Raw genomic sequence first — 25,505 nt, forward strand, 5'->3', positions numbered from 1 at the left:
TCGGGGTCAAAGCCTGGGCTCCTGTCACCAAATCAGGCTGGTTTAGGAACCACAGTGGTAGTCTGACCTTCTGTGGATTAGGTTAGAAATGAGATAAGCATGATCTCATTGCGTCTTTGCAATATCTCTGGGGGTAAGATGAGGTTATTTTCCCCCTATTTTGGAGATGGAGTGTAGAGCACTTAAACAGTTTACCCAAGGTCACAGAGATCACAAAGGACACCATCATGTCACCTTGACTCTGACCCACTCTGTTAGACTTATCGTCAATCATGTAGTCCATAACGCGGGGTTTGGAGGTATTCTCTAGCCTCCGAGAGGGGTCCTGGCATCCACCTTCTGCCACTGACTTTGTGTTTCAGGGCGTGTCAGAGAGTTTGACCAGAAGCCACAAATTGTCACTCACCTGATAATTAAACAAAGCAGATTCTTTGAGGGCTATGAAATCTCAGGGACATCTGACAAGGGATTTATAAATAAGTGGCCCAGTCCCTTTGGGAAATCCTCTCTCTTTCTCCATCTCCCCTTTACTTTGAGGTGAACATTTAGCGCAACAGGAAAACACAACTCATACTGATACAACTTGGGGATGGGCACCGTGAGAGCCAGGCCAACAAGGTCAACTTCTCTTAAGCAGGATTGGCAGCCTCTGAGAAATTCACTGTATAGTGGGATACCCCCTCCATCTGCCATAAAAAATTACTAGGCTTTTTTTTCTGATGGTTAAGCAACACATGCTCATGTAAACCATTTGAGAAAATGGGGACAAGAAGAAAATAGAGTAATCCCCCTACCTTGATATATAACCATTGCTAATATTCTGATGCAAATCCATCTTTTTTTTTTTCCTAGGTTCATCTACATTACGATGTTGGTAATATACAGAATAGATAATTACCTATCCCGCCCTTTTCATATAATATTATATCATGAGCTACCTCTAACTATTCTTTAAAAACATGATTTTAATTTCAATATAATGATCCACTAATGGAATATACCATAATGTATTAAGCCAATTATTTATGACTGGTCAACTCCCCTTCTACACCCCATTAGAATTCCATAATCATGAATAATAAGCTGGTTGAATGTTGATGAGCGTGTATTAAGTTGAAATTCACTTACTGGCTATTTGCCCAGCATGATGCTGGGCATTATAAGGGATTCCTTCACCTGGCCCTGCCTTCAAGGTGCTTACAGTTGGGATAGAAGACAAGTCCATAAAATGCCATCCATGTGAGTCTGAGTATACACAAAGTGTCCACGAAGCATCAGGAATAAAACTCCAAGAGGTTATAAGAATGGTACTCACGTTCACTCCCGTCTCCTGTGTTGTGCCCTGCATCTCATAAGCAGGGATGCAGGCGTTTTGCACAAGATCAGAGAGGTCGAATCACTTGCCCAAGGTCACACAGACCAAAAACAGCAAGGTCGCATTTGAATCAGCGCCTGCCCCCAAGGTCTGTTCTTTCTCTGGTGAGCTGCAGGAAATCCCTGGGGAGACACAAGTGCCATGACTGTGTGCTGGTGGCAATGACTCCACCCAGAGGGGTGACGCTTTGATGCACGCGTGCACATCTGAGTGTCTGGTAGCTGCTCTGAAACTGCTCTCAGGCTTCACCTCCTTTGATCCATCACTGCTGTCAGCACAGTGCCTCTGACCATCGGGAATGCTGGGGACTTTGCGTTTAAACAAAACCTACTGTATCAGCACTGCTGGTGTGTATATAAAGGTGTTTTTTTGCACTTGAAGCCACTGAGCTAGGAAAGTCAGGGAAAGATAATTAAAACTATAAATTAAGGAAACTGGTGAAGCAGTGGCTATGGCCTTGCCCATTCCTGTTTTATTTTCAGTTCCTATTCATTCCAGAACTTTACCAACCTTGGAGAAAGAAATATTTTCTTGTTTTCCAATGGCCTTCAATGAATCTCCATAAAATATAGTCACCCCTCATCATCTGTAGGTGATTGGTTCCAGAACTGCCCCCTGCTTTGCTTTAACCTCCCACCCCTACCCCCTAAAACTTCCCTTACCAAAATCCTGGATGCTCAAGCCCCTTACATTAAACAGCGTGGTATTTTCATATAATCTTCACACATCCTCCTATATACTTTAAAGCATTTCTAGATTCCTTACAAAACCTAATACAATGTAAATGCTATGTTAAATTGTTGCCAGTGGGCAAATTCAAGTTTTCCTTTTGGAACGTTCTGGAACTTTTTTCCCAAATATTTTTGATCTGTAATTCATTGAATTTGCAGAAAAGGAAATCCTGGCTATGCAGGGCTGACTGTGTTTCTTCTTGAGTTAGGGAAACCTGCTTGGGAGGAAGTTCTTGTTTGTATCTCTTTCAGAGCTGACATGCTGTATCTTGAGCCCTTTTCCAAAGACAAGTCATTCTCTCCTTTTTCATTCTTAACTTGTTCGGAGAGTTAAGTTTGCTTTTGGGGGGAGGGTTGCAAATTCTTCTGTTATGTTCTAATGAAAGTGTTCGTACTTGAAGTGAAAACTAAAAATTTACAAATGAGTGTGAAATTAATAGAACTCCTGAGACCTGAAGTCAACTGTCACAGAAATGAAATTTTAAAAATAAAAACTTATGTTTGGTTATTATTGTTTTTCAGTCGCTAAGTCATGTCTGACCAACTCTTTGTGACCCACTGGACTGCAGCACAACAGGATCTTCTGTCCTCCACTATCTCCCGGAGTTTGCCCAAATTCATGTCCACTGAGTCGGTGATGCCATCCAACCATCTCATCCTCTGTGGTCCCCTTCTCCTCCTGCCCTCAATCTTTCCCAGCATCAGGGTCTTTTCCAATGAGTCGCCTCTTTGCATCAGGTGGCCAAAGTATTGGATCTTCAGCTTCAGCATCAGTCCTTCCAATGAATATCCAGGACTGATCTCCTCTAGGACTGATGGGTTTGATCTCCTTGCAGTCCAAGGTAAAGAAGGGGAATTTTGGAAAACTTAGGCACTGTCTAAGGGATCGAACCCTATTTGTTGATTATGGCAACTTGGACCTTATGTTGGGAAAGCTTCTAAGGAGCCCTCACTTGGGGAAAGATTGACATGAACCGTATTAGCAATGCCTGACGCAAAATTCATCATGATTGTTTCCCACAAGAGAGTGACTAACTCCACTTTTCTGGATCCACCCCAGTTGTAACACTGAACATCCCTCTTCCTGGGAAACTCCTCCGTCCCAGGCAAACCCGCCCACACCTGTAACTAAACAGACGTATGCAAAATCACAGCCGTTGCTACTTATTGAGCATCTTTTTCATTCCAGACACTTTGCATGTATTGATTCTAGTACACCCACCCTGGGTGGGGAGCCCTTCAAGTTGTCATTTTACAGGTAAGAAAACTGAAGTGAAGAAACCTGAAGGAAGATGCCCAAAGAACTCCAGCTAAAAAGCAACAGTGCCAAGATCTAGCTTTCAAGGTGACTGACTTCCAGCCTGTGCTTTCTCTCCTATGTCCTTGGCTTGAACTTTTTTTTTTGGAGTGGGGCGGGGGGCGGGGGGCGGGTTGGAGGGCACGCCTGCTTGCAGGATCTCAGTTCTCCAACCCAGGAATTGAACCACGGCCATGGCAGTGAAAGCCCAGAATCTCAACCACTGGGCTACCAGGAAACTCCCAGAAATTTTATTCTAAATAAGACCAAGATAAGTGCAATAAATAAGATGACTAAGAGGAGCAATCAAACATCAGAGACTGTGAGATGCAAAAGAAGTCCCCAGGAACCAGAGTCCTGGCCATGCAAGCTAGGAACACAGATGCCTCTCACACCATCCCTCCTCCTTCAGTTGCAGAAGAACTCCCCTGATTCACAAAAAATCCACCACGCACTATTATTTTTACTGGAGTATAATTGCTTTACGACGTTGTGTTAGTTTCTGCTCTATAGCAGAGTGAACCCGCTGTATGTTTAGGGATGCCCTCTTGAGCCTTTTGAGCCTCCCTCCCACCCCTCTGGGATATCACGGCACTGAGCCGAGCTCCCTGTGTTATATAGCAGCCTCCCACTGACATCTAATTCAAGATGACAGTGTATATATGTCATTGCTACCCTCTCAATTCACCCCACCCTGTCCTTCCACAAGTCCATTCTCTAGGTCTGTGTGTGTCTCTATTCCTGCCCTGAATATAGGTTCATCAGTACCATTTTTCTACATTCCATGTGTATGCATTAATATTCAATATTTGTTTTTCGCTTTCTAACTTACTTCAGTCTATGGCAGACTCTAGGTTGAATTTGGCCGATCAGAAAGCATTCAGACAAATGACATCAGGAACGTACAGCAGGCCGGCCAAGAATTATCCCATTTGCCCCAAGGAAAACCTCCCTTTCTGTGTAAATGAGGCCAACCTGGCCTGCCTTAAGGACTCACCCGTGGTTTCGCTCAAGGCAAGAAAGCAGCTAGAAACATCTGAAGCTACTTTTCACATCCGTTCAGTTACCTCTGCAGCTGGGTCTGGGGAGTTCCCCTTTGCCAGGGGCACCCTGGGAGATTCTCGACAAAAATTCAAAAGTGGAAGCCGTTGTCTGGAGTGAGGGGAGAAATCTCCCGGGTGGACATCTGTGTAAGTCAGCCACTGGGTCTACCCTTCTGCCGCCACCCAGGAGGGTCAGTGAGGCTTACCTGTCACGGCAGAACTCAGATAATGAGGGTACAGAATCCCCAGGTGGTATGTTTTTATATAATTTCATTTATTTATTTTTATTTTTGGCTGTGCTGGGTCTTCACTGCTGTTCATGGGCTTTTCTCTACTTGCAGCGAGCTAAGGCTACTCTCTAGTTGTGGTGAACGTGCTTCTTATCCCGCTGGCTTCTCTCGTTGCAGAGCATGGGCTCCGTGGAGCTTGGGCTTCGGCAGTTGTGGCTCCAGGGCTCTAGAGCGCAGGCTCAGCAGTAGAGTCACGTGGGCGCAGCAGTTGAGTCACGTGGGCGCAGCAGTTGAGTCACGTGGGCGCAGCAGTTGAGTCACGTGGGCTCAGCAGTCGCGGCACACGAGGTCAGTAGTTGTGACTCACCGGCTTCGTTGCTCCATGGTGCGTGGGATCTTCCTGGACGAGGGATCGAACCCCTGTCTCCTGCACTGGCAGGAGGATCCTTTACCACTGAGCCATCACAGAAGCCCCTCAGTCTGTATCTTTGAACAGAAGGACACAGTACCTTTTAAAAGTCAGAAAATTGTCTCTGTTAGCAAATTTTTTTTTTTTTTTTTTTTTTAGCAAATTTAATCTCAATAGTGGCTAACTCCAAGCATCCTTTATTCTCTCCTTTCTTTCAAATAGGTGCACAAAGGGGACATCACTTTTAAAGATCCAGATGAATTATTTTTTTCTCTCCAGCAAGGTTGCTTATGTGTTTATTTTGTTTCAAGGAATGTTTAAATATATTTCTATTATTTTATTAGCTTGGTCCTTGTAGAAAATTTTAGAAAGTACTGATAAGCAGTAATAATAATTATTATTGCAACAATAATAATAAAATAAAATTGAAACCACCTATCTTACCACCACCAAGAGACAGCTGTGTCTCACATTTTGGTTTGTTGCTTTGCTTTTGTTTTAATTTTTTTAATTGAAATATAGTCAATTTACAATGTTGTGATAATTTTATGCTGCACAGCAAAGTGACTCAGTTATACACATGTATATATTATTTTTTATATTATTTTACCCAGTAAATACTGGGTGTTTACTGATTCACCCAGTAAGTCCTGGAGGTGCTGATTCACCCAGTAAACCCTGGTGGTACTGATTCACCCAGTAAACCCTGGAGGTGCTGATTCACCCAGTAAACCCTGGTGGTGCTGATTCACCCAGTAAACCCTGGAGGTGCTGATTCACCCAGTAAACCCTGGTGGTGCTGATTCACCCAGTAAACCCTGGAGGTGCTGATTCACCCAGTAAACGCTGGAGGTGCTGATTCACCCAGTAAACCCTGGAGGTGCTGATTCACCCAGTAAGCCCTGGTGGTGCTGATTCACCCAGTAAACCCTGGTGGTGCTGATTCACCCAGTAAACCCTAGAGGTGCTGATTCACCCAGTAAACCCTGGTGGTGCTGATTCACCCAGTAAACCCTGGAGGTGCTGATTCACCCAGTAAACCCTGGTGGTGCTGATTCACCCAGTAAGCCCTGGAGGTGCTGATTCACCCAGTAAGCCCTGGTGGTGCTGATTCACCCAGTAAACCCTGGAGGTGCTGATTCACCCAGTAAACCCTGGTGGTGCTGATTCACCCAGTAAACCCTGGAGGTGCTGATTCACCCAGTAAACCCTGGTGGTGCTGATTCACCCAGTAAACCCTGGAGGTGCTGATTCACCCAGTAAACCCTGGTGGTGCTGATTCACCCAGTAAACCCTGGAGGTGCTGATTCACCCAGTAAACCCTGGTGGTGCTGATTCACCCAGTAAACCCTGGAGGTGCTGATTCACCCAGTAAACCCTGGAGGTGCTGATTCACCCAGTAAGTCCTGGTGGTACTGATTCACCCAGTAAACCCTGGAGGTGCTGATTCACCCAGTAAACCCTGGTGGTGCTGATTCACCCAGTAAACCCTGGTGGTGCTGATTCACCCAGTAAACCCTGGAGGTGCTGATTCACCCAGTAAGTCCTGGTGGTACTGATTCACCCAGTAAACCCTGGAGGTGCTGATTCACCCAGTAAACCCTGGTGGTGCTGATTCACCCAGTAAACCCTGGAGGTGCTGATTCACCCAGTAAACCCTGGAGGTGCTGATTCACCCAGTAAACCCTGGTGGTGCTGATTCACCCAGTAAGCCCTGGAGGTGCTGATTCACCCAGTAAACCCTGGTGGTGCTGATTCACCCAGTAAACCCTGGAGGTGCTGATTCACCCAGTAAACCCTGGAGGTGCTGATTCACCCAGTAAATCCTGGTGGTACTGATTTACCCAATAAATCCTGGAGGTACTGATTCACCCAGTAAATCCTGATGGTTTACCCAGGATCTTGAATGTAGTCCCATGTGCTTCACACGAGGACCTTGTTGCTCATCCAATCTGAATATAAGAGTCTGCATCTCCTAACTCCAAACTTTCAGTCCATCCTTCTCGCTTCCCCTCCCCCTTTGCAGCCACCAGTCCGTTCTATATTTCTGTGAGTCTCTTTCTGTGCTGTTGATAGGTTCATTATTGCTTTATATTCCTAGGAAAGAGGTTTGTGGATAACTTCTGATTTAAAACAAGACCCAGTTAAAAATTGCCCCTAGCTGTTGCCCTTAAAACAGCGGACAACTGATGTTACTGCAAAAACAAATACTGGAAAGTATAGCCTAAAACGTTTTTGAACATGAAGAACAATGAGGGGACCCTGACCCCCAGAGACATCAGAGCAGAGTGTAAGATGGTGAAGCATCGGCCCCGAAGCAGGCACACCAGGGCAAGGGTTCAGAAACACACCAACGTCTGAATCTCCATTTATAGCATTTTGTATCTATGAGCAGAGGATGAAATTAAATAATATTTAAACTGTTGGCTATACATTTTGAAATCATTATTTTACATATTTGCCTTAGCCTGCAAATAAAATTGTCAGATGGATTAGAGAGTTAAGCTAAAACTACAAAGCACTAGAAGAAAACTAATATTGGGAGCTGAAAAACAATCTCTCTTCTCTAAACACCAAGAACAGATATCATTTTTTTTAAATAGAGTATTTAGAAGGACATGTGTATAATTGTGGCGAAACATCTGAACTCTGGAGGGTCAGACCAAGGTGCAAACTTTGACTTTGGCATATTCTGGCTGGATGACCTTACAAATTACTTAAACTCCTCTGATTTCCTGTTGTCTTATCTATAAAAGAAACATGTCAGTAGTTTCTACTCAAAAAGTTGTGCTGCAAATTAAATAAAGTATCATACATAAAACATCTGGCACAATTAACATTATAAATTATTTGTATTAGTATTTTACATATAAGAAAATATAAAAATTAGAAAATACAATAGGAATAAGGTCAAACTAAGGGCTATGATAATAAGCCTAACTGACTTAAGCTCCCCTGTTAAAAGGCAAAACACAAAACAGAGACAGATGCAAAAAGAATCAGTATTCAGCAATTAAGAAAACACATATAAGATGAAAGTGACATAGAATGATTACAATTAAGCAGATGGGAAATTATCAACTGTACATAAACAAAAGGAAATCAAAATAAATGTTAATTTTAGACAAGTCAAAATTTATGGTAAAAAATATTAAATTTTATATTAACTAAAAGTGCCGTTATGTTCCAAGAAATAAAGCATCAAAATATAAAGCAAAAGAATATTAGAACTCAAGAATTTGATTAAAGTACAATGGCAGCATATCACTTTAGTTTTTCAGAGATTAAACAAGGAAAAATGGAAACAGAAAATTAATGTAATTAGATCGGAATAATACATACATTTTTATCTTTAGACAGATTAATTACATTTTCTTGGGCTCCAGGAGATAGTAAAGGACAGGGAATCCTGGAGTGCTGCATTCCATGGGGTTGAAAAGAATTAGACAGGACTTAGTGACTAAACAACAACATACAGAAAATTGTTCCAAAAAACAGATCCAAAAAAAAAATTTACTAATGCAGTAATTTGTATGGGTCGCTTGCTTTAATTGCAATATAATAATACAAAAAGATGTTTAACAGAAACCTAGACAAATATTCTTAACCACTTAAATTTTTTTAAAGTTTTCCTTAATAAGTATTGGGCCAAAGAGAAAATATAGTTAATATGCACACACTATTTTGAACTAAAGAAATTAAACCATTGCTCCTAAAACTAGTTGTGGAATTCTTGGGCTCCAAAACCACTGAGGATGGTGACTGCAGCCATGAAATTAAAAGACGCTTGCTCTTTGGAAGAAAAGCTATGAAAAACCTAGACAGCATATTAAAAACCAGAGACATCACTTTGCCTATAAAGGTCCAATAATCATGTGTGGATGTGAGAGCTGGACAATCAAAAAAGGCTGAGTGCCAAAAAATTGATGCTTTTGAACTGTGGTGCTGGAGAAGACTCCTGAGAGTCCCTTGGACTGCCAGGAGATCCAACCAGTCCATCCTAAAGGAGATCAACCCTGAATATTCATTGGAAGGACTGATACTGAAGCTGAAACTTCAATACTTTGGCCACCGGATGCGAAGAGCTGACTCATTAGAAAACACCCTGATGCTGAGAAAGATTGAAGGCAGGATGAGATGGGAACAACAAAGGGTGAGATGGTTGGATGGCATCACTGACTCAATGGACATGAGTTTGAGCAAAGTCCCAGAGATGGTGAAGGACAGGGAAGCCTGGTGTGCTGCAGTCCATGGGATCGCAAAGAGCCGGACACAACCGAGCGACTGAACAACAATTGTTGCTTTACAATGTCGCGTTAGTTTCTGCAGAGCAGCACAGTGAATCAGCGATATGTATGCATACCTCCCTTCTTTTGGAGATTTCTCCTCCCTTGTAGGTCACCACGGAGAATTTACTTGAGTTCCCTGTGCTATACAGTAGGTTCTCATTACTTATCTATTTTATACATAGTAGTGTGTGTATATATCAATCCCAGTCTCCTAATTTATCCTACCTTCTCTTTCTCCCTCTTGGTATCCATACATTTTTCTCTCTACATTGTGTCTGTATTTCTGCTTTACAAATAAGATAATCTATACTGTTTTTTCCAGATTCCACATACATGCATTAGTGTATGATATTTGTTTTTCTCTTTCTGATTTACTTCACTCTGTATGGACCTTTACTTCTTAACTAGGTAAAATGTTGGTAAGACTGCAAATCAAGCTGTTCTGCTCTTCTCTAGCCAAGGATGTGGCTTCCAGATAGACCATTCAGCGTATTGCTCCCAGGGAATCAAGTTGAGGGAGAAAGAAAATGACTAAATAATCTTAGATGGCCATGGGGCCTGTGAAAAACACGAAATGAAAGAGTGGGCTAGGACTTAGCTTCAGCTTCCTTAGCTAGGGACTGAGGTCACACACAGTAGGACAAGCTTGGCCTGAGTCACTTCTATCATAAAAATATGAACAGCACCTCCATTCCACTGAAGTCCAGCAGGACCCAATTCTAGGAGAAATTCACCAGTGCTCACGAGAGTTGATGTTCCCTTGTATGATAAATGCATTACCTCAGTCGTTCCATGAGCTTTACATTCAAATGCTCAAGAAAATGTTTACGGGGGTGGCTTCTTCCCTTCCAATTCTATTCTGCAACTGGCCCTCCTAATTTGTTATAAGAATTCAGACGGTACCTAACACAACCATTTTTCCTGTTTTATTGTTCAGAGAGAAATGAATGATTCTCTATTTTGAGTATTAATCTTCTGTTGTCTCCATGGATACCTGATTCCTTTAGAAATGAGAGGCTCGGAAGCCAGAGAACCTGTATTTGGTTCCTCATAGATGGAGAGTCTGAGGCTCGGGGAGGGGAAACTGTAAACCCCATCACGGCGGGCACAGATTGGCTAGGCAATAAAACACCATCTACAGCATTTGCAAAAGAGGGAAACATATTTAATCATTTTTACAGCTGATGTAATAGCATCTGAGTTTCTGCTCAAAGAAGGAATCCATTTTCAGATCACACTCCAATCAAAGGGATTCTCTCACTGCTGAGAAGAGGGGACTGTAAACCCACCGCCATCAGACTCAGAAGGAAGAAAGTGACTATAGATGTTCTCAGAGACTGAGATGGGCAGGGCCATGTGGAAGCACGGGGCAACCCTTCCTGGGATGACGCTTTTTCAGAAATGTTTTCCATTAGGTGCCTGAATTTAAAATCTTATTTTTTAATCACAGTATGCAGAAGCTAAGAGTTTGGTCTGCAGTCTCACCTTATGTAAGTAATCAAGGGAAAGCATGCACCCTGGCAACTGACTTAAGTCAAAAGGTGCAGAGGACAAACTGATGAGAACCGAGAGAACCAGAGTAAAGAGAAACTTGGACCAGAACAAACGCAGATGGTTCTTCTATTCACAACTGGTCCAATGGCTTCACCAGTTCTTTATACAAGAAAAGAAGAGAAAACATACCAAAATCCCTCTGTATTTTATTTGCATTTTAATGTGTATTGTTACACTTAAGTTGACCACCTTAGCACTTGAGGGTCTGAATATCCTGATGGTTAAGACAAAGAGAGAATTACGAATGATGACTCTTATATGCTGGAGCAGGAGGGTTTTAACTCATAAAGGAGTCTCATTTCTGATCAAGTTTGGAATCAATTTAGAGTTGGATGTAGATTATAGTATATGCCAATCAGACTATTACCTCATTGCGGACTATATCAATGTGGAGAATGTGGCTTATATCTGCAGGTATGCAGGCTTCCAAGACTTTAGAGAGACATAGCTGGCTAATTGCAGGTAGCTCCGCAGCCCTGAAGGCTTCCTGGCAAGACCTGCTTTGCCATGCCTCAGCGAACTGAGTCAGCAAAATATGTGTTCCCTTCATAAGGGCAAGGAGAGGGGTAGAGGCTGCCCCTGGCTTCCCTTCTCAAAACCATCCAACCAGTAAGACAGTCCACTGCCCAGGCAGGAGGGTTGAGAGGGGTCAACAGCATTAAGCTGGTAGATTTCCTTCCACAAGGGGTGAGACAGACAAATCCGCTACCCACCCCCACTCAAACATTAGGATCCAAAGATTAAAAAGCAGTTTCTTAGAAAAGCCAGTTTCCCTAGCACTAAGGCTTGAATTCCCAATACTGTGATCTGCTCTCCTTTTCAAATCACTGTACCCCTTCCAGGTCCTTCAAGTCCAACACCCTCCTATTGATAATAACAACCAAAATGATCTCTGAGATTCATTCATAGCATTTGAAAGGTTACTCCCCACCAGTCAAGGAAATATGTCTTTTAATACAGGACTGTGGTGGTTACAAAGAAATGAACTATTAATGGTGAGGTTTGGAAGGTCACAGAACTGGGGAGGGATGGAGAAGAAGGAGAAAACCTCAAAACCATGTTGTGTTCTGCCGTTTGAGTTCACTTGTGAGAATCCAATTTTTCACATTTGATAAGAACTTAACTACCATTTATTGAGGGCATCAGTTTCTCCAGGCTCCATTATGATAGCCTTTGCTTCCGTCTTATAAAAGTCATCTGAAAAAAAAAAAAAAAGTCATCTGAAACACTGACCCAGGAAAGTAGCCCTTGTGAAGGCATCACGGCAGCAGATGCGTGCTCAGTGGCTTCAGCCGTGTCCGACTCTTTGCGCCTCCATGGACCTCAGCCCGCCAGACTCCTCTGTCCATGGGATTCTTCAGGCAAGGTATAGGAGTGGGTTGACGTGCCCTCCTTGTAGCAGGAAACACAGGTCACAGAACAGACAGAGTTTAATTCTCAGAAGTCCAGGTTCTTTGCAATGTCACATAGCTCTTCAGAAGAGTTTAAAGGGTCAAGTGTCTTGAACCCTTCAAATATCAAATTCCCTCCAACATTTTCTGCATCTGTGGACACCTACCTAAACAAACACCAGTAACTATGAAAACTATTCCTAAACCAGATCATCTGTCAAGAAGATGGTGGCTGTGTTTTAAGTCAAATTCAACTCAACAATTCAGCTCAGAAATTCTTTTGGAAACTCCTATTATGTACTTTTGTTGTTTCATCTCTAAGTCGTGTCTGACTCTGCAACCCCATGGGCTGTAGCCCACCAGGCTCCTCTGTCCGTGGGATTTCCCAGGCAAGGACACTGGAGTGGGTGGCCATCCTGTTATGTGCAAGGCTTGAGAAAAGTGGGTCTTGACTTCCAAGAGTGCTCAGTCTCCTCAGGGTTTCAGAGACATCCATGGACCATTATCAACAACCCCGCAACAGAAGGCAAGCTGAGGGCTGTGATGCTAGAGACGAGAGTGTTGGGGTGTGGAAACACAAAGGGGCAGAAGTATTTTTTCTACCTGGAGAAGAGATGAGTTCCAAACAAAGCCTTGATGTAAGGACAGGAACTGAATAGAGTTGAGATTATGGCTCGTCTTATACATACACACATGGCTAGTGAAGACTGGCTTAATTTAGAAAGAGAGTGTTAAACTTCTGAAGGCATGTCACTGTGTTTCTTATACTCTATGATCTGATCCTCCTTGGAGCTTCTAGGCCTTTCAAGGGTCAGTAACCAACCCGTAACCTTCCAAGGGCCAGTAAGGAGGAGCCCAGGCTATCCACCATCTTCTGACTTCTCTACGGTGAATGCCTGTGGATATTCCCAACACATTTCCCAGTCACATCCAGCAAATGGGCTAGAGGCAGGATGGAAAGCCTGGATCAGAGTTTCTCAAGGTCAAGGATTTATTTCCTAAGGCAGGAGTCCCCAGTCTCTAGGATCGAATGCCTGATGATCTGAGGCGGAGTAATAATAAGAGAAATAACATGCACAACAAATATGTGTGCATGCTAAGTCACTTCAGCTGTGTCCAACTCTTTGCAATCTTATAGACTGCAGCCCACCAGGCTCCTGGGACTCTCCAGGCAAGAATACTAGAATGAGTTGCCATGCTCTCCTCCAGGGGGATCTTCCCGAACCCCTGCATATCGAACCTGCATGTCTCACGTCTCTTACATTGCCAGGAGAGTTATTTACTGCTAGTGCCACCTGGGAAGCCCTGATGGGTCAATTTCACCCTAAATCCCCCTGGAGGTGGCCGGCCATCCCCAGGTCACTCTTTATGGTCAGTCACCTTTCACTTGTGCGATCAGGCAGTGTCCACGGCTAGGGTCCTGGGAACAGATTTCATCCACAAGTCACAAGCCTTAGCAGTGTATTCAAAAGAGAAATGTTCAGAAGCATTTTCCTGAGCAAGGTCCCATGAATGCAGAGCCTTTACAGACTCTACCATCATCTCATCCCAACCAGATTCAAAAGCTGCCTCCAATCGATTACATGGACACTAGACACAAACTGAAACACATACACACAGAAGCTTGACCAGTTCCAGTCGTTTTGGGGATGCAGGGATTCCTAACGCTGGAGCCTCCAGCTGGCTCCAAAGGAGAAGGTTGACGTGAACACCCAGGGTAGTAGGACTCCTGCAAGCCTGCAGCAGGGCCTCGACCAGACAGTGTTTCTCTGCAAGGATTTTTTTTTTTTCCTGCAGATAATGGAATGCACATTGTTTCCCCTTAGAAAAAAGCATGGCCTGGACAACACTGTGATCCAGGCTGTAATTTTCAGAATTTTAGAATGCTAATTATCACTCTGCATTAGATTTGCATAAGTATACTTAAAGGGTCTTCCTTATTAAACTTTTAAGATGAGCATTAGCATTTTAATTTCTGAAAGATTTATTACATGATATTATGCCTCCCTTATCACTAAACAAACACAAACAGTTGGAAAGTGAAACACTCGTATGTTTGAGATTCACCCCTTCTGATATGAACCACAATGAAGCTCAATAGAGAAGAGACTCCGTTTTTAAGCGGTTTCAAGATGCCCCACTTTTCCACCTGAAAGTTGTTACTTGGCTCTGAGGGATTCTGGGAGGGTTTGTCATGGACCCTACCTCGTCTGGGCCTGGATCAGAAGCTCAGTGCATGGCCCAAGTAAATCTCACCCTCAGGTATAAACAACGATAGGACCAGTATTTGCAGTCCCAAGAGAACAAGCAGATGAAAAGCTGCAAATAACTGACCAGGAACTTTGTACGAGGGTCTTTCTACAAGGAAGACTATCCAAGGCCTCGGTCCAGGCCTCTGCTCCCCCTAGGAAGACTTCCTGGAACACAGTCCATCATGTTTTCTATCCAGGGAACTTTGATCATCTTTGCTGTTGTTGTTGAGTCACTTAGTCGTGTCTGACTCTTTGTGACCCCATGGACTGCAACAAGCCAGACTCCTCTGTCCTCCACTATTTCCCAGAGTTTGCTCAAATTCACGTCCCTCGAGTCAGTGATGCTGTCTAACCATCTCATCCTCTGCCACCCCCTTCTCCTTTTACCTTTGATCTTTTCCATCATCAAAAAGGTCTTTTCCAATGAGTCAGCTCTTTGCATCAGGTGGCCAAAGTATTGGAGCTTCAGCTTAAGCATCAGTTCTTCCAATGAATATTCAGGGTTGATTTCCTCTAGGGTTGACCGGTTGGATTGGTTTGGTTATCTTTATGAGACACAATTAAGTGCTCACTGAACCACAAATAGTCAGGGCTGGAGAGGATCTCAGGACATCTGTCTAGACCATGGTCCCCCAGTCACTGCCCGCAGACAAAGTGACCTGCAGATGTACTTGGTTTGGGTATGTAACATTTTGGGAAATATTTAATCAATCAACAGCATTTAGAACTAGGAAAACTTTTAGTTTCTTCTTTTCTTCTTTGAACTAGACTTCTTGCTTCTCTTGAAAACTAAGAAAGTCTTACAAGGCACTTTTTATTTTCTTTTGTTTACTTTTGGTTGCGCTGAGTCTTCATTGCGGTGTGTGGGCTTTCTCTAGTTGCGGCGAGTGAGGTCTACTCTTTGATGCGCTGCACAGGCTTCTCCTTGCCGTGGCTTCTCTTATTGTAGAACATGGGCTCTAGAGCACAGGCTCAGTAGTTGTGGATACATGGGCTTAATTGCCCTGCGGCATGCGAGATCTTCCCAGACCAGAGATCAAACATGTGTGCCCTGCAGTGACAGGCAGATTCTTAACCATTGGACCACCAGGGAAGTGCCAATGCCAGGCATTTTGGTTATTTTTTTTAATTTATTTATTTTAATTGGATGCTAATTACTTTACAACATTGTACTGGTTTTTGCCATGCATTGACATGAATCAGCCATGGGTGTACACGTGTCCCCCATCCTGAACTCCCCTCCCACCTCCCTCCCCATCCCATCCCTCCCTCAGGGTCATCCCAGTGCACTGGCTTTGAGTACCCTGTTTCACACATAGAACTTGGAAAGTGAAAAGTGAAAGTGAAGTTGCTGAGTCGTGTCTGACTCTTTGCGACCTCATGGACTGTAGCCTGCTAGGCTCCTCCGTCCATAGGATTCTCCAGGCAAGAATACTGGAGTGGGTTGCCATTTCCTTCTCCAGGGGATCTTCCTAACACAGGTATCAAACTCGGGTCTCCTGCATTGCAGGCAGACTCTTTACCATCTGAGCCATCAGGGGTTCCTGCATTGAACTTGGACTGGTGATTTATTTCACATATGGTAATATACATGTTTCCATGCTATTCTCTCCAATCATCCCACCGTCGCCTTTTCCCACAGAGTCCAATAATCTGTTCTTTATATCTGTGTATCTTTTGCTGTCTCGCATATAGGGTCATTGTTACCATCTTTCTAAATTCCATATGTATGTGTTAATATACTGTATTGGTGTTTTTCTTTCTGACTTACTATTATACTCTGTATAATAGGCTCCAGTTTCATCCACCTCATTAAAGCTGATTCAAACACCTTCTTTTCAATAGCTGAGTGGCATTTTGGTTCTTAAACAATAGACTCTCCCGTGCTCTAGAGCCCACACTCTAGAGGTCGTGGTCCCCACCAGGAGTAGTCACCAAATGAGAAACCCAAGCCCAGTAACCAGAAGTACTCCCACCCAAGTAACTAGAGAAAGCCTGTGTGCAGCAGCAGCTAAGACCCAGTGAACCCAAAACAGAAATAAATAATTAAAACCAAATAAATAAATTATAGGCTCTCTGCTCCAAGCCCATCCTCTCCTAATCTGGTCTGTGACGCTGGCACTGGGGCTCTGCAAACAATTCTCTTTTGCCAGCTGGTTCCCTGTTAGGCTTTGCCAGTAACAGCTGCTAGAAAAAGCGGGGGTCTGGACGACGGGACACAGACCTTTCTGGGTGCTTCCTCTTCCTGTCTTTGTCACATCAGCAATGGGGTTTCGTGCTCTGGCAGAGCAGGTGGTCACAGTTGTGGTTTTTTCTACACCCTTCAAAGCAGCGCAGTTGAACCCCTCACTAAGAGGCAAGCTCCAGCCAGCCCACGCCCGCTCCTTGCATGTCTGGGTTCGCATGCTATGGGGCTCCTGCTCCTTGCATCTAGGTTAGCACAATAACAGAAGGATAATGAGAGCCACAAATGTGAGTCACACACATAATTAAAACTTTTCTAGTCACTACTGTAAAAATGATAAAAAGAAACAGGAGAAATTTATTTTTACTAATCACTTTTACTCATCTCAATTTATCCAAAATGCTATCACAATATAGCATCAATATTGAAAGCATCATTGATGACATAATTTACATGCTTTTTAATGTACTGGAGACTTTGAATCCAAGATGCATTTTATATGTAGAGGAATTCATCATTCAGATTGGCTACATTACAAGCCCTAGAAAGCCACTCGGAACTGGTGGCCGCCATGTCGGATGCTGCAGCCCTAGGCTCTAAGCCCAGTTTTCTCTTCCCAGCCTCCAGCGTAGCAGCTTCCTGCAGTTATTAAGTCCGCACTGTCTCAATGGGCTACTTAGGCCTTTACAGTACCCTAGTCTTGTCCGGTGTCTCAGACAGTAAATAATCCACTTGCAATGCAGGAGACCTGGGTTCGATCCCTGGATTGGGAAGATACCCAGGAGAAGGGCATGGCAAGCCACTCCAGTGTTCTTGGCTGGAGAATCCCATAGACAGAGGAACCTCGTGGACTACAGTCCATGGGATTGCAAAGAGTCGGACACAACTAAGCGACAGAACTGAACTGACTGACTGAAAGTAAAGTAGTACACGGTGCATAGCATTAAGTATAAGACAAAGGCTAAAAAGAAATCACGACTGAGCGACCAAACTGAGAAAGGAAGCATGTTATTATCACCATCTTTACCACTTTTATCATTATCTTTCTTCCTAGTAAAAGACAAACATGGAAAAACACTCGCTCTATTTAGATTCCCTGTACTCAAGGTCAAGGGAACCTATATAAATTAGTGAAGTGTTTCCACTAGACCTTGAAGCGTCTTCCACTTCTCTCAACCTCCCTTCCTAAGTAAATTAAGAGATATGGGCTAAAACCCCCAAGATCTCTCCTGCTTTGAAATGTTTTATTGTCTAAGTCTATAAACATTCCCATGAATAGGATTTTACAATAAATTTCAGGTGCCCAGAGAGCCTCGGGGACAGAATACAGAAAGAGTAATTTGGGGATCGTAGAAAAAAGGAAAGATGAAGTGCTCAAAATATGGATGGATGGAGAGGATAGATAGATTGATAGACTGACAGCTTACTAAATGTGGCTGGTTCAAAGTTTCATCTGGTGCAGCAGAATCTTAGAAGGAAGATTCAGTAAATGGAAAGAAGGGGGAACCAAAAATTTACTGGACAACTACTACACAGGTCCACTTGAACTTGCTATTTTATTTTATTGCCCACATCTTACAGTTGAATCTCAGAGATGAAGTGTCAAAAGTCACAGTACTTATAAGTGGTAGAGCATGAACTTGAACCAAGGACTATTGAACTCCAAAGCTCAAGTTCTGTTTCCGAAGAGTCGAGTCTTCCAGTTTGGAGTAAAGCCGGCTGGAAGGGCAACCACAAACTTGAATCCTTAATTAGAAAAGCAAAGGCAGGATAAGAAATGGTGCGTGGTTAATTTCATAGGAAATTCCTTCCCCTTCCAAGCGTGGGGGAAATGGACTAAAATGAAACTGTCATCATGGAAATAAAATCTGTGCAGCCAGCTGAGTCTAAGTGTAATATACTTTGCAATTGGCTCTTTGGAAATTTAAGCTGGGTTGCTCTGTGCTGACCTCCTTAACCAATTTTAAATCTAGGCAATATTTAAAACATTTTACTCTGGGGGGAAAAAAAAATCTTTCTCATAAAGCAATTAAAGAAGCTGAACAAGAAATAGGATGTCTTTTCTAGGAATAAAGGATGAAATTGCTTGTCCTGCATTTTCATCACTTGTTTACTCAAAATTTTTCCACCGCGGAGTTCACACAGCACAGAATTCCCCAGCATCCAACTTAATCAACTACTGGGCCCCACAGAAACCAGCTCAGCTCAAGCTAATCCTCTCATCAGCTAGATACATAATATCTTAGACCTTTCTCAGAGTGGTCCAGTTGGCTTTATTATTGTTATAAGCTTGTTACTTTCACTTCCACCATTGTACATTTTAATACTCAGATCTGATACTCAAGAGTTCACCAGGCAAAGGTCATGGCTTAAAAGTCAGAGAGCTATGGGGAAGGAAAGGTTTCAATGAAAGTACAAAGAGGCCGGGGGCGGGAGGGGGCGGGGGGTTGCCCAGAACATCCAACAATCTCAAAAAGCTAGGCAGAGACTGACCAGCTGAGATTGTTTGTTTTACTTTATGCATGTGGAAACGGAGCTGAAATCCTGGAAGTGACTTGCCCAGACACAAGCTAGTGAGTGACAGTGTCTTGACTCATATGGCTTGATGTTCCATCACTTTTTGCCTCTTTAGTCTATGTGTCCTCTTTCATCGCTGAACCTGCAGACGTGCCTTACAATTCGCCCTTCAGCCTCTGATTGTCCAGTCTGTGCCAATGCATGACATGTGAGAGAACAACTCAAAGAGATGGACGTTGTGATGGATTGAATCATGTCCTCCAAAGGGATGCTGAAGTCCTAACCCCCAGTAGGAAACCAGTGCTGTTTCCTTCAGCACTTGGTATGTACCTGCATCCTCCTTTGCCTCCTTGTATCGGTCAGCTCTGTCTGCAATTAATGCTGCATAACAAACAACCTCCAAACTCAAAGGTTTACAAGCACAAGTACTTCTTTCTTGCTCATGTTGCATTTTAGCAGCAGCAGGTCAAATGCGGTGGTTCTACCTGCTTGCGATCAAGTCTGGGTCTGGTCCTCATTTTTTTCTCATCTAAGTACCCAGACAGAGAAGCAATCCTCCAATCAGAACCATACAGTCCTCAGGGTAGAGGGTGGGAACACAAAAGAAAGCCAGAGAGAAAATGTTCAATACCTCTTGAAACCTCTGCTGGGATATGGCAAATGACTACCCCCACCCCCACACACAATTCCATAGACAAAAGCAAGTTCACACAGCCAAGTCTAACATCAAGCAGACTGTCCTTCTGAGAGAGTGAGAGTGAGTCTTTCTGATAATAATACAGCCTTCCATGCTCCTGGTGTTGTAATAATGTATTTATCTTTCTGACATTGGCACTAGATTGAGTTCTTATATAATGGATGTTCACGATGGCTTTTAGAAACTCACATTACCAGATTTCCTTGCAGCTAAGGCAGCTAAGCGTGTGACTAAGGCTTCTCCCATCAGAAGGACTCACTGGAGACTTCACTTTAGGCACAGTATCCTGAAGAAGGCAAGACCATATGGAAGCCATTCCAGCAAGAAGGACATTTGACCCCCGGCACTGGCTCCAGGCTGAGAAGCTTTCTTCCAGTGACAGGAGTGAAGGATCCGCTGGTTCAGTCTGGTGGAAGAACTTGGCATCATGGCTGCCAATGTTGGTCAGTAGCTAGGCCTCCCAGAGACTCTGTGTGTGTTGCACCAAGTCGCTTCAGTCATGTCCAACCCTATATGGACTGTAGTCCACCAGGCTCCTCTGTCCATGGGATTTCCCAGGCGAAATACTGGAGTGAGTTTCCATGCCCTCCACCAAGGGATCCTTAGGACCCAGGGATCAAACCTGAGTTTCTTATGTGATGCATCAGCAGGCATCGGCAGGCTGGTTCTTTACTATTGGCACCACCTGGGAAGCCCCCCAGAGATTCTATGAGCTACCAAATATCCTTTGATAAGCAGGATCCTCTTCTGCCTAAAGTAGCTCCAATAGATTCTGCTGTTTTGCAGCTCTAAGCCTAACTAATACCCTGTGTCTCACCATTGTTCCCATCACGTGGTAGATGCTTCAGGTTTGATGGGGGTGGGGGGGGGGGGTGCGGGCAGAAGCAAATAACAAAATGAAGAAGAGCCAGTTTATTGAGCAGTTACTATATCCTGGGCACCATTCTAAGACATCTTAATCAATTTTCTCATTGAATCTTTATAACATCTCTTTAAAGTGAACCCATTGTAGACAGCAAAACACTGAGGTTAGGATGAATAATGATCACATTATCAAATAACAAGCAAACACTTCTCTGGAGACATGATTTCTCTTGCACTGCTTTAATTAAAAAACACAGTCTTCTAAACTCTACATGTAACTTACCCAGTCGGGAACCCTTCTCTTTAAAAAAGAAAATTTGTTGGAATAGAGTTGCTTTTCAACGTCGTGTTCATTTCTTCTGTACAGCAAAGCGAAGCAGCTATATGTTCACATATATCTTGTCTTTTTTGGATTTCCTTCCCATTTAGGCCCCCATAGAGCCCTGAGAAGAGTTTGTGTTACACAGTAAGTTCTCACTAGTTACCTGTTTTATATGTGAGTGAGTGAGTGAAGTCGCTCAGTCGTGTCCGGCTCTTTGCGACCCCATGGACTGTAGCCTACCAGGCTTCTCTGTCCATGGGATTCTCCAGGCAGGAATACTGGAGTGGGTTGCCATTTCCTTCTCCAGGGGATCTTCCCAACCCAGGGGTCAAACCCAGGTCTCCTGCATTGCAGGCGGACGCCACCAGGGAAGTATATATATGTCAAATCCATCTCCCAAGTCATCCCACCTCACTTCCCCCCTTGGTATCCATACATTTGTTCTCTATGTCTGTATCTCTATTTCTGCTTTGCAAATAGGTTCATCTGTAGCATTTTCCTGGACTCCACACATGTGTGTTCACATACGATGTTTGTTTTTCTCTTTCTGACTGAGTTCGCTCTCTGGGCGAGTCTCTAGGTCCAGGGAGCCCCTGTCTTGAAGGCCCCTGCGGAGTCTCCTGGCGTCCCTGGCGTCAGTGCATTTAGATAACATTTAGTGAGCGCTCGATTCGGAGCCATTGTTTAGCCCTTATCATATCCTCCTTCAATGCTCATTTCCTCACATAAAGTTTTATTCTTCTCCTTAAATGATCTCTGGGGGGTTGAAAGACCGAAAAAGCTTTTAACAATGATTGTTTGAGTAACTCCACTAGCCTCTTTAGGAAAATGGCTCTGAAATAATTCAGGTGTTATTTTTAAATCTCTACTTAGTGAATTTAACCCTTCAGCTGCTTTCAGAGGTGAGAGGCATTATCAATTCTGTTTTGCTAACTTTATGCTTCAAGATCAGACACCCTAAGTTAGACTGAATTCTGCAACATCCTGAAAGATTATCATTTAGGCTTGGCTGCATCATTTTAAAAATTTTATCTCAGCTGATTCTATTGATGTGGGTAGCTTTTGGCAGAAAAAAGAAAATAAAAGACAAAGCAGTTTATAATCTGTAGGAACTGTATTGAGAGATCTCAGCACAGGGTTCTTCCTCCCCAAAACCATCCAGATGAAGAAAATTTATTCTTTCATGTTAACTGCCTGCCCCTTCTCTCTCCTGTCTGTTCTGGTTTGGGTCTCCTCTTATTTTTGTTCATTAGATAGGAAAGAAGGTAACAATGCTAAGGGCTGGATGAGTAGGTGCCAAGTAGAAAACAGGCAATCTCATTCCATTTTCACAACCACCGTTATGGACCCCAACGCAATGGCAGCCCACTCCACTACTCTTGCCTGGAAAATCCCATGGACGGAGGAGCCTGGTAGGCTGCAGCCCATGGGGTCTCGGAGAGTTGGACACGACTGAGCATCTTCAGTTTCACTTTTCACTTTCATGCATTGGAGAAGGAAATGGCAACCCACTCCAGTGTCCTTGCCTGGAGAATCCCAGGGACAGGGGAGCCTGGTGGGCTGCCGTCTATGGGGCCGCACAGAGTCGGACACGACTGAAGCGACTTAGCAGCAGCAGCAGCAGCAGAGAAAACGAACAGAGCTGGAGTCTGGAGGAGTAGAGGCACCAGCTAAGGAGCAGCAGACTTGAACTTCTAGTGCCGTTTTCATTGTATTGGATCATGTAATGTAATCATATCATCCTGAGAGATAGTTGCATTTTAAAATTCAAGGATGAAAATTTCTGAAAGCACAAAGAAGGGAAACAAAAAGCTGGACCAGAAATAGAGGGGTTTCTGTCAAGCATGTTGACCTGCAGACAAGGTGTAGGAAGCCTGTTACCTAGCTTCCTAAGTGAATATTTTTATTATTCCATTATATCTCGTCTTTGGCTTAACTATTGCTTTTGTTGTGTTAATATAGTGGTTGCTTTAGGTTTATAATATACAGCTTCAGCTTATAGCAGTCTACCTTCTAGTTAGAACTGGACATGGAACAACAGACTGGTTCCAAATAGGAAAATGAGTACGTCAAGGCTGTATATTGTCACCCTGCTTATTTAACTTCTATGCAGAGTACATCATGAGAAACGCTGGACTGGAAGAAGCACAAGCTGGAATCAAGATTGCCGGGAGAAATATCAATAACCTCAGATATGCAGATGACACCACCCTTATGGCAGAAAGTGAAGAGGAACTAAAAAGCCTCTTGATGAAAGTGAAAGAAGAGAGTGAAAAAGTTGGCTTAAAGCTTAACATTCAGAAAACTAAGATCATGGCATTTGGTCCCATCACTTCGTGGGAAATAGATGGGGAAACAGTGTCAGACTTCATTTTTTGGGGCTCCAAAATCACTGCGGATGGTGACTGCAGCAATGAAATGAAAAGACTCTTACTCCTTAGAAGGAAAGTTATGACCAACCTAGATAGCATATTAAAAAGCAGAGACATTACTTTGCCAACAAAGGTCCGTCTGGTCAAGGCTATGGTTTTTCCAGTGGTCAGGTATGGATGTGAGAGTTGGACTGTGAAGAAAGCTGAGCACCGAAAAATTGATGCTTTGGAAGTGTGGTGTTGGAGAAGACTCTTGAGAGTCCCTTGGACTGCAAGGAGATCCAACCAGTCCATCCTAAAGGAGACCAGTCCTGGGTGTTCATTGGAAGGACTGATGCTGAAGCTGAAACTCCAATACTTTGGCCACCTCATGTGAAGAGTTGACTCATTGGAAAAGACCCTGATGCTGGGAGGGATTGGGGGCAGGAGGAGAAGGGGACGACAGAGGATGAGATGGCTGGATGGCATCACCGACTCGATGGGCATGAGTTTGAGTAAACTCCGGGAGTTGGTGATGGACAGGGAGGCCTGGCATGCTGCGATTCATGGGGTCACAAAGATTCGGACATGACTGAGCGACTGAATTGAACTGAACTGAACTTCTAGTGATAGTTCACAATTATATATATTGTATAAGATTTTCAATAACATTTCAGTGATTCCTCTTTCACATGGGTGCCAACACTTTGAAGCATCTTACTTTTAAATAAATAGTTACAAATCACACAGAACTTTGTTACTACTCTTGTTTAAACAATAAATTATCTTTTATTAATTAAACTTTTTATTTGAGACAACTGTAGACCGCAAGAAATGATACAGAAATTTGATGTACTGCTTACCTAGTTTCTTTCCTCAGTGATACCCTCTGAACTGCAGTTCAGCATCACAGTCAGGATACAGACATTTATGATGTTGTTGTTGTTCCGCCGCTAAGTCATGTCTGACTCTTCGCCACCCATTGACTGCAGCATGCCAGGATTCCCTGTCCTTCACTCTTTCCTGGGGTTTGCTCAAAATTCGTGTCCATTGAGTCAATGATGCTATCTAACCATCTCATTACCTGCCACCCCCTTCTCCTTTTGCCTTCAATCTTTCCCAGTATCAGGGTCTTTTCCAGTGAGTCGGCACTTTGCATCAGGTGGTCAGCGTATTGGAGCTTCAGCATCAGTTCTTGCATTGAATGGTCAGGGTTTATTTCCTTTAGGATTGACTGGTTTGATCTCCTTGTTGTCCAAGGGACTCTTCAGCACCACAATTTAAAAGCGTCAATTATTTGGCACTCAGCTTTGTTTATGGTCCAATTCTCACATCCATACATGACTATTAGAAAAACCATAGCTTTGACTAGACGGACCTTTGTTGGCCAAGTGCTGTATTATATACACAACCAATCTTATTCAAACTTCCACAGTTTTTTTTGTACTGATGTGTGCGTCTGTTTATTTAGGTGAGTACAGTTTTATTACACGTGTAGGTTCATATATCTGCCACCACAATCAACTATCTTTAAACAAATTGCTATGGACTGAATTGCTGGAGGTTTAATCCTAATGTGATGGTATTTTGGACATAATTAGATTTAATTAGATGCGGTTGTAAGGTCTGGGCCCAAATGATGGGATGAGGGTCCTTGCAAGAGACACCAGAGACCTCTCTTGGCTCTGTCTCTCTCTCGCAGAATCCTTTCTCTCTCTGCCATGCGAGGGCACAGTAGGAAGGCAGCCATCCACAAGATGTGCTGCAGAATGAACTGCATCCCTTCCTCCTCCTTTCATTCCCAATCCATATGTTGAAAAGTTAACCTCTAATTCCTCACGATCAGACTGTGTTTGGAGGTGGGGTCTTTAAAGAGATTGTTGTTGTTCAGTCGCTCTATTGTGTCCAACTCTTTGGGACCCCACGGACTGCAGCACACCAGGCTTCCCTGTCCTTCGCCATCTCCTGGAGTTTGCCCAAACTCATGTCCATTGAGTT

Source organism: Dama dama, chromosome 6, assembly GCF_033118175.1.
Source record: "Dama dama isolate Ldn47 chromosome 6, ASM3311817v1, whole genome shotgun sequence".
Lineage (NCBI taxonomy): Eukaryota > Metazoa > Chordata > Mammalia > Artiodactyla > Cervidae > Dama > Dama dama.